Below are 9,345 nucleotides of genomic sequence, written 5' to 3'. Positions count from 1 at the left end.
TGGCAGTGGATGTGGTTTACCTGGATTTCAGCAAGGCCTTTGACAAAGTGCCCCATGATATCCTGGTGGAGAAACTGAGGAGTTTTGGGATACACCAAAGCACTGTCCGGTGGATTAAGGCATGGTTGACTGACCGAAAGCAGAGGGTAACATTAGCGGGGAATCATCAGGATGGCGGCCAGTAACAAGCGGGGTCCCCCAGGGCTCTGTCCTGGGGCTGATCCTGTTTAATCTTTTCATCACTGACATGGAAGAAGGGGTGAACAGTCTGCTGATCAAATTCGCAGACGACACTAAAACTGGAGCAGTGGCCACAACTGAGGAGCAGGTACTCCAGTTCCAAAAGCATGGGTCCTCAAACTATGGCCTGGGGGCCAAATCCAGCCCTCCATGCCCATTTGGACCTGCTGCATGCCATCCAGACACGCACCAGCCACCGCGACCTCACCCCACGTGTGGGGAGGCAGTGGTTCAATCGCGTGGAGAAAAAGATCTTCAAGCCAGCTCGCCTCACCCTGCTTCGCCACATGCCCCACGCCAGCCTCAGCAGGCCCACATGCACTGCCCCCGCCCCGCCCCCATGCCAGCCTGCGAACACTGTCACGCCACCTTTCTGGCCCGCCCCCAGCACAGGCAGCTTTCAACTGGCCCCCTGGTGGAAAAGTTTGAACCCCTGTCAAAAAGCATCTGGAAAGGCTATGGATGTGGGCAGGAGACAACAGGATGGCATTCAGTGTGGAGAAGTGCAAGGTCTTGCGCTTGGGGCATAGGAAAAGTTGTCACAAGTACAGGTTAGGGGACAAGTGGCTGGAGAGCAGCACTTGTGAAAGGGCCTCGGGGTGCCGGTTGACTGCAGGCTAGACATGAGTCAGTAGAGTGATGTGGTGGTCAAGAGGGCGAACGCCACCTTTAGTTGCATAGCCAGAAGTGTGGCTTCTAGATCAAGAGGGGTATTACTACTACTCTTCACGACCCTGGTGCGCCCGCAACTGGAGTATTGTGTTCAGTTCTGGGCCCCTCATTACAGGAAGGATATAGCCAGGTTGGAGTCAGTGCAGCGTAGGGCCACAAGGTTGGTGGCCGGTTTGCAGGGGATGAGGTACGAGGAGAGACTGAGGGAACTGGGTCTCTTCAGCCTGGAGAAGAGGAGACTCAGAGGGGATCTGTTGGCAACATACAGGTATGTGAGGGGGTGTCAGAGGAGGTGGGTAGAGACCTGTTCTCCCCTGCAGAGGAAGACAGGACGCGCTCCAACGGAGCAAAGCTCAGGGAGCCAAGATTTCCTTTGGATGCCAGGAAGCACTTCCTGACAGTCAGGACCCCGAGGGTGTGGAATGGGCTTCCACGGGAGGTCGTTGAGGCCCCATCAGTGCAGATGTTCAAGGACAGGCTGGACGTGCACATGGTGGGCATGTCGTGAGCGGAGCCGGCTGGTGCCGGAGGTCAGACTAGATGGCCTGGGAGGCCCCTTCTGACTCGCTCTCTTTCTATGTTTCTAAATCAGAATCCACAATTAAAATGGTGAGAAGCTAAGAACCTGGCACTGGAACCGTGATAACATTGGTGCCAGGCCGGTTTTGCTGGGGAGCTGATTCCACAGATGGTGTGCCACAAGCAAGAAGGCCCTTTTTCTCATAGCCACCCTCTCTACCTCTCTCGGGAGTAGCTTTCAGATAAGGAGCTCCGTAGATGAGCGAAGGGCCTGGGTAGGTGCACATGGGAGAAGACAACCCTTTAGGTATCCAGGTCCGCAGCCATTAGGGGCTGTGTACATGAGCCCCTTAAAGTGGCCGGGACTTCAGCTGGTGACCACTGCAGTGGGTAGAGCACTAGGCTGCTACGCTCACTCCTCGTTCCCATCAGGGGACAAGCAGCTCTGTTCTCTACCAGCTGAAGCTTCCTGACCATTTTCAAGGGCCAGTCCATGCAGAGCGCATTACAGTAGTCTAAAGGTGAGGTTTCCAGCGCATGGATTGCCATTGCTAGGTTCTGCCTGTCCATATAGGGACACCATTTGTAAATCAACCAAAGTTGATGGAAGGCACTCCTGGCTAAAGGTGCCACCTGAGACTCCAGGGGCCATTCTGGGGCCAGGAGAACCCTAAGACTCTGCACTCTGTCCTTTGGGAGGAGGGCAACCCCACCCAGGACAGGGCAAAAGACGCCCCACGGGATCACAGTCTGCCTTCCAATAGCACTTTCCAGTTGTCTGGATTAAGTTCCAGTATTTTAGCCCTCAGCATCCCATATAGGCACTTCACCAGGACTGGATGTAAATGAGAGGGAGAGCTTCCAACCCAAACCTCTGGATAACATCTCTCACTAGTTTCATGTGCATGTTAAACAGCATGAGGAATAAAAGCCATGGGGCCAAGGTACAATATATCCCCCAGTGACACCTTCTGGAATCGGCTGGTCAGGTAGGAGCAGACCCACTGCAGAGCAATGCCTCCAACCCCCAGTCCCGCTAGCCTATCCAGAAGGATTCCATGGTCGATGGTATTGAAAGCTGCTTGGAGGTCCGGGAGAACCAACAGGGACGCACTCCCCCTGTCTCTCTCCGTGCACAGGTCATCCAACAGGGCCACCAAGCTAACCTAGCCCTGAGGCCAGACTGAAATGGCTCTAGATGATCTGTTTCTTCCAAGAGTGCCTGGAGCTGCCCAGCCACCACCTGCTCAAGCCTCTTGCCCAGGAAGGGAATGCTGGCCACAGGCCCTAGTTGTTAATATCCTCTGGGTCCAAGCAAGCCTTCCTCAAGAGGGTCTTGATCAACCCCCCCTTGAGAGATGTATTTACAGTTTGCATTCCTTCCTTGACTTGGATAAGCAGCCACAAAGGGCAAGGGTCAAGAACAGAGGCGATAGTCCAAACCTGCCCACGCAACTTGTCCACCATCAGGCCTCGTCAACTGAAACGTATCCAATAAAATAGGACCGGACGTGCACTGGCCAGCTCTGGGAAAGAGACGACATCCAATGCAGAGTCCAATTCATCCCGGATCTGAGTGCCTTCATCCCTGAAGTGCTGTGCAAATTCATCACAGTGGGCCACTGAGGTTCGATCTTGTCTCCTCTGGGGCCAGCATGGGAAAGGCTACAAACCAGTTGGAATAGCTCTGCCAGGCTGCTTTCCTTGCTGCCTTCACTGCAGCAGAGTAAGCTTGATGAGGAGCTCTTGCCATGCCTGGTCAGATGCAGCCCAGGGTTTCCTCCGCTTGCGCCCTAGCCTTCCTCGCAGCTCCTTTGCCACCTGCAATTCTGCTGGGAGCCCTGTGGGTTCTGCGTGGGAAGCGGTGCCTGGGCGCAGCTGTCTGGTCACTTCCGCATTCCATGGAGCTTCAACAGGAGCGCCAACCACATCAGCTGGAAAACCTCCCAGATGCGCCTGGAAACCAAGTGGGTCCATCAGACTCTCGGGCAGAGCATTTTAATGCCCCCCCCCCCCCCGCAGCCTGGCAGATGGAAAGAGCAGTCAGAAGTCTAAATCTCAAGCGAAAGTGGTCTGGCCATGACACAGGGGTTCCAATCACCCACCACACACGCACATACACACACTTCCAGATTACCATCTTCCTGCCCAGTTGAAAAGACCAGGTCAAGAGCACAGCCTCAGCACAGAGACTGAAGTCACCCAGGGCCACCATTGCGAGGGTCTTCTGCACCAGGTTCAAGATTATCCCTGCCAGCTCGGGCAGGGAGACCCTCGTGCAGCAGCGTGGGCAGCGCACCAGCAGGAATCCAGCCCGGCTCGGTTGCCCAACACCAAGTACTGACGCTCCAGGCCTGACTTAGAGTGGGCAGGAAGCCTCGTGGGAGAGAAAGTGCTCCTGCAGACCATGGCTCTCTCCCTTGCCGACCCCCAGAACGAGGATGGTGCTGCACTGGTGGAAGAAAATGGCATTTCCCATCTCAGGAAACCAGGTTTCTGTGCTCCAATCAGATCATGGATGGCCGAGATTTTATTCTGCTCCAGCCTGGCATTTTTAGCTGCACCACCAAGCCTGAGGGCAGGCCAACAGTGTCACCGGGACTCCTCTGGTTGAGGGAAGAACCAGAACAGTCTTTGTAAGCACTCCAGAGACTTTAAATAAATATCATAAAATAAATAAATAAAAATTAATGAGCAGTTACATCTCTAACCCCAGTTCTCCCTTCTGGGCTCATTAATCTCCCAGCATCACATCTCCTGCTGCTCATGACCATGCTGCTGGGAGTGGCCCCTTGCCCCCCAGGGTCTGAAATCAATTTAAAGCAAGAAAAGGATTTGGTACAGTAGAATAAGCACAGTAACTCAAAACTAGCCCAAAACAACAATAATAAACATACAGACATGTGCACACCAAAACATAAAGATAGATGTAAATGCACACACATACACCCCAGCAAGAAACAACCAGCAACCAAAGCAAACAGGCAGAGAGCAAAGCGGGACGAAAGCAAGCCCCGGCCTGCCCCGCCCAGCCTTTGGCTGCTGCCTTCCAGCCAGGGCCCGCGGCCCAGGCCCTCTGGAGAGGGCTCCCTCTGGCAGTGTCCGCCCCTGGCCCGGGCCCGGGCCCCAGGCGCAGGCTCTCCTGTGGACGGGCAGCGGCCTCCCTCTACTCGCTGCTCTTAACAGCCTGCCAGGCGAGGGCAGTGATCAGTCTGCAGCACGTCTGCAGCAGCAGCGGCAGGCCAAGCGGGCTGGCCGTGGCGGCGATGGCGAGGGCAGGGCTCCCGTGCGCTGGGCGGGCAGCAGGCAGAACTGCCCCAGCCACGCTGGTCGAGCCTTTGCCTCTGTTCACATGAGAGGACCAGCCCTGGTTTCGGGGGGTTTTCCTAAGACCCACACTGGCGCGAGAGAAATGAGCAGCCAGAGGACAGATCAGAGTTTCTAGCAGGATGCTGTAGTTCCATTACACAGCAATTGCCTTCCAACACTGAGTCTGAGACCAAAGGGAGGTTCTTAACGTCTGAGCTTGCTCACTTGTGCTCTTTATTCATCAATAAACAATTGATGACACCAGCCGCATTCAGCGAATTTGGGCCAGCAACTTTGGCTTAAGCATCCAGGGAGAAAGGAGAGCCCAGTGCTGAGGGGGAAGAGGCACTCAAGCAGTCTTCGTGAGAGACGACAAGGAGGAAAGATGGCAGAGCTGTGCATGAAAGGAGACGTTTCCTGGGGTGGGGGAGGAAGGCAGGTCTTTCTGGAGTAACAGGAGCATTCATGATTTATGGGGGTTGGTCTGGGGCAAAGTCGGACCTCCCAAGCCCCTCGATCGGATTTGCTGCAGCAACGACTTGAAGGAAAGCTTGCAGCCCTCATGGCTGTGTCCTCTGCTGGATGGTTGTCGTTCCTGAGACCCACCCTGTCCATTGCTGCAGCCTTCACCCAGTTTGTCCACAGGCGTAAATCCGTTGGCCTGGTGTGGAGGCCGTGGAGGTCTGTGCCGTCCCACTCCTCTTGTGGGCTGTTGAAGCGGAGCAGCTCGGGGCATCCTCTAGGGTGTTCCGGTGACCAGCCATGCGGATGGCCGTGACGAGGTGCCTCTCTCTGGGCACCATCCTCAAGTGGTGGAAGCAGGATTGGCTGGGCAGGAGTGGGACCTGCCCTGCTTGTTCACATCATACAGGACAGTAACATTGCTTGCAGCAATTGGGATGCGATGCCCTTTAGGCGGTCTGGGAAGGAGGGCAGGGCTAGGATATGGTCGCCCCAGAGTCCCTGGGCATGGAGACCTCTGCAGCAGGCACCCCAGCCTGTTTTGGGGGCATCTGTTGTGAAGGTGACCTCTTGTTCCGGGGGAGAAGGGGAGCCTGGCTGAGAGGTTGCCGGTGAGGACCACCAATGGAACGAGTGTCTGACCCATGGGGGGGGAGTGCACGGGGTGATGTGGTAGGGGGTCATCATCCACAGTGAAAGCTTCCACAGGCAATGGCTGGAGGGGTCTCATCCGAAGGTGAGCGAGACGAACCATGGATTACGTGGTGGCCATGAGGCCCAGGAGTCTCAGGAAGGCGTGGGTGGTAGTGGAGGCCATGCTCCTGATAAGGGAGGCGAGAAGCTCAGCCCTTGGTTGTGGGAGGCAAGCCTTCCTATGTACGGCGTCCGGGCAACCCCTGTGAGGAGGACGGGCTGGGTGGGGGAGAGAACAGACTTGCCATGATTGGTGAGGAGGCCCAGGGTCTGCAGGAGCAAGCAGGTGGTGCTTCCTGCCCAGAGGGATCAGCCTGGATGGGGCTGTGAGGAGTCCCTGAATTCCCCGGAGATGGAGGCGGGTGCAGAACACCACTGTGCACTTGGAGAAGACACGTGCTGCAGTGGCGAGGCCACAGGGGAGGACAGAGAGCTGAAAGGGTTAGGGCGACTTATTTTATACAGTTACATGAATTTTATATTGTTATTTATGTATTTTATTTATTTGCAAGCCGCCCCGAGGCTTCGGCAAATAGGGCAGCCTAGAAATTTTCTAAATAAATAAATAAAGGTCTCTTGCCCTATACCGAACCTAAGGAAGTGCCTGTATGCACGGTTAACAATGATATGGACGTAGGCATCCTCGAAGTCTTTGGTGGTGAACCAGGCACCGCAGAGTGGTCATGGTGAACCTCTTGCGGGTTATGAACCTGCTGATGCCTCTCAGGTCCAAGATGGACCTAGGACCCCCATCACTTCTAGGGACAGTGAGACAATGGGAATCCAATCTCCTATGCAGGTCCAAGGAGGCCTGGTTGATTGCTCCTTTGGACGCAAGGGCCTCACCCTCTGCCAGTAAGGCAGGCAAGGGAGCAGTGCTTCTAACACAGCCAAGGGGTGGGAGGGCATCAAGCTCAACAGACCTGACCCAGGAGTCCAAAGCAATGGACTCCGAGACCGTGAGGAAGTGGAGCAAGTGGTCTGTGAAGCTGGGGCAGGGGGCTGCCTGGCCCTGACCCTCAGCGCCTGTGTCTGGTGTCCTGGCATGGAGGTGGGAATGTCTGACAGGGCTGGGCGCCCTGTGTCTTAGGGGGCAGGGTGTCCTTGCCCTGAAGGGGTGATAGGGAAGGATCAGCAGCTGGCTCCGAGAGGGGCCCTGTGCCACTGATGTGACTGGGGCAGCTGGGCAAACCCATGCAGCTGCAGGTTGCCCTGGCCTTGTGGAGGGAGTCCACGCTCTTGACTGTCCTGCCTCTGAAGAGCCCCTCGCCATCGCAGGGTCTGTCCTCAGTGCAGGAGAGCACAGCCAGGCATGAGGCCCACCAAGAGTGCCCACTTGTCAGAGGCCACGCGGTCGCTTGCGCCTCTTGCGAATGTTGGGCGGCTTCTCAGCCAATGCGGGAGCAGCTGCGCCACCTCACATTGCTCAGGGGGCAGGGACTGTGCCAGAAGAACACTTGCTCTTTGGTCATGGGGGCTTCGTAGGTGGAGACGCAAAGGCCCAGGGAAGAGATGGCAGGACCCCTTCAGGCCAGGCTAGGCCGGACCAGGCAGGCGGGCCGCCAACCCTTCCTGTCTGCTGGTGTGACTGGGGTGGGGGGGCACTGTGCAGACTCTACCACGATCGAGTTGGGCTCGGGGTGCTGGTTTGGGAAGGGGAGAGACTGAAGGGCTGCCTGGTGTGGCGTGAGGGGGCTGGAGTGGCCACAGGAGGCCTCCATGATGGCCGTGGTGCATGCAGGAGGGCTGGGGGGAAGGGTGCGGCAAGAAAGTAGCTTGAGCAGAAGCTGCTTGCGTTGGCACTGTGTTTCTTGCCGCTCCCGGCTCCTTTCCACCCCTTTTCTGTTCCCTTCCCCCAGTGTCCAGAAGGACAGAGCCCCGACTCCAGGCCGGAAGGGCACACAAGCCGCTCCCGGGCCTCTTTGGACTTCTTGGAGCAAATCCAGCCCATGGGCTGCCTATATTTTCGGTCACAAGCAGAGGGAAAGGTGGGGCTCACCCAGTCCACGCGGGTGTGCTGCGAAGGGGCTCGTGTGCTCCGCATGGCCCTCCCTTGCCCCAAATTCGGCCAGGATGCCTGAACAGGGCAGGCTGTGAAGTGGGGGCTGCCGCCCCCGCTGCCCTCTCTTCCCCGGGCTGGAAAGTGCCCCACTGGTTTGCGCCACCTGCGCCACTGGCGCATCCCCTCCACCCTCGGCCTTCCTCACGGGCTCGCTGTGACGCAAGCAGAAGGCCGACCCCAGAGGGCCTCTGGGCCTGATCCTACCTCAGAGGCTATTTGTGCAAGTCACCCAGACCGCTACGAGTAGAACCTTTGCTGACCCTGCCTTCAATGAACACCGGCCCTCAAGCATGCACCAGTCCCGTCCCAGTTTGAACTCTACACTCCTCCTCGAATCCTACAAATCATCATTTACTGGAAGAGCCAAGAAGCCCACCGCTCGCCCCACCCCAAAAGCAGGTCTTTGGGGAAGCACCACATAGCGCTTTTTCAAAGGTCACCTCTTCCAAGCCAATATGCCATCTCTTTTTATACACTTTTTAAAAGTGGGAGGGTACGCAGATGGGAGGATACTCTTACAGGAATAATGCGGAGAAATGCAGCCTGATTGTACACTAAGAGTCACGGGTTGCGTGCCCTGCTGGGCACATGCCTTCATGTGTCATGTACATGACCGAGAAGCCTCTTTGTCATCCCAGACTCCTGCTTACCACAGAAGAGGTAGGGGAAAGCTGTGCCTTCAAAAAGCCAATAGAAATGTCACAAAACTGCCCAAGATCTTTAAAAATGAGTAGAAGATTAATTTCTCTCTCCCAGAGGCCATTTCAGAAAAAAGCCAACCCAAGCCTGAGTGGGGGGGGGGCACCCTGAGCCCCCCTCGAGAGCTACCCAAACTTACTAAAGGGGTGAAAATGGATTGTGGGGAGACCTACCAACCAGGTGATTCGGATCCCAGGGCTTGTAACTGGTCCTTCTGCAAGGGCCATGGGATACATTGAGGAAAAGCAAAGTTAGCATTATTTTTATTACTATTATAGTTTTAATCTGCAGAACAAAGTTGCATATACAAAGGACGTTCATAATTCCTCCTTTCTGGATAATTCTTTCACACAGCACAGCTCACACTCTGGTATTAGCGGTTCTCCTCTGCCCTCCCCATGTGCGGGGCTGAAAGGCTGTCCGCTCAGCGGCTGACCTCGGCCGCTGCGGCACTGCAGGGCTTTGTGCACTCGGCACGGAACCAGGGTCAAGGTCAAGGTCAGACTCTGCTTCCCGAAAGCCGTGGCCCCTCCCCAGGCACCTCTGGTCCAAAACGCAGGAGCAGTCAAGGCACCCAAGAACATGGGGCAAGTCAGCTGGTGCAGTGGGCCCGCCCAGAGCCCAAGTATGGGGGCCAAAGCACAGTCGGGGTAGAAGGTGGGAGGGCAGGCACATCACACCCCGTCTTC

Source organism: Varanus komodoensis, unplaced genomic scaffold, assembly GCF_004798865.1.
Source record: "Varanus komodoensis strain SLA01 unplaced genomic scaffold, ASM479886v1 scaffold44_3, whole genome shotgun sequence".
In the NCBI taxonomy this organism is placed as follows: domain Eukaryota; kingdom Metazoa; phylum Chordata; class Lepidosauria; order Squamata; family Varanidae; genus Varanus; species Varanus komodoensis.
This window is presented reverse-complemented; position numbering follows the sequence as displayed.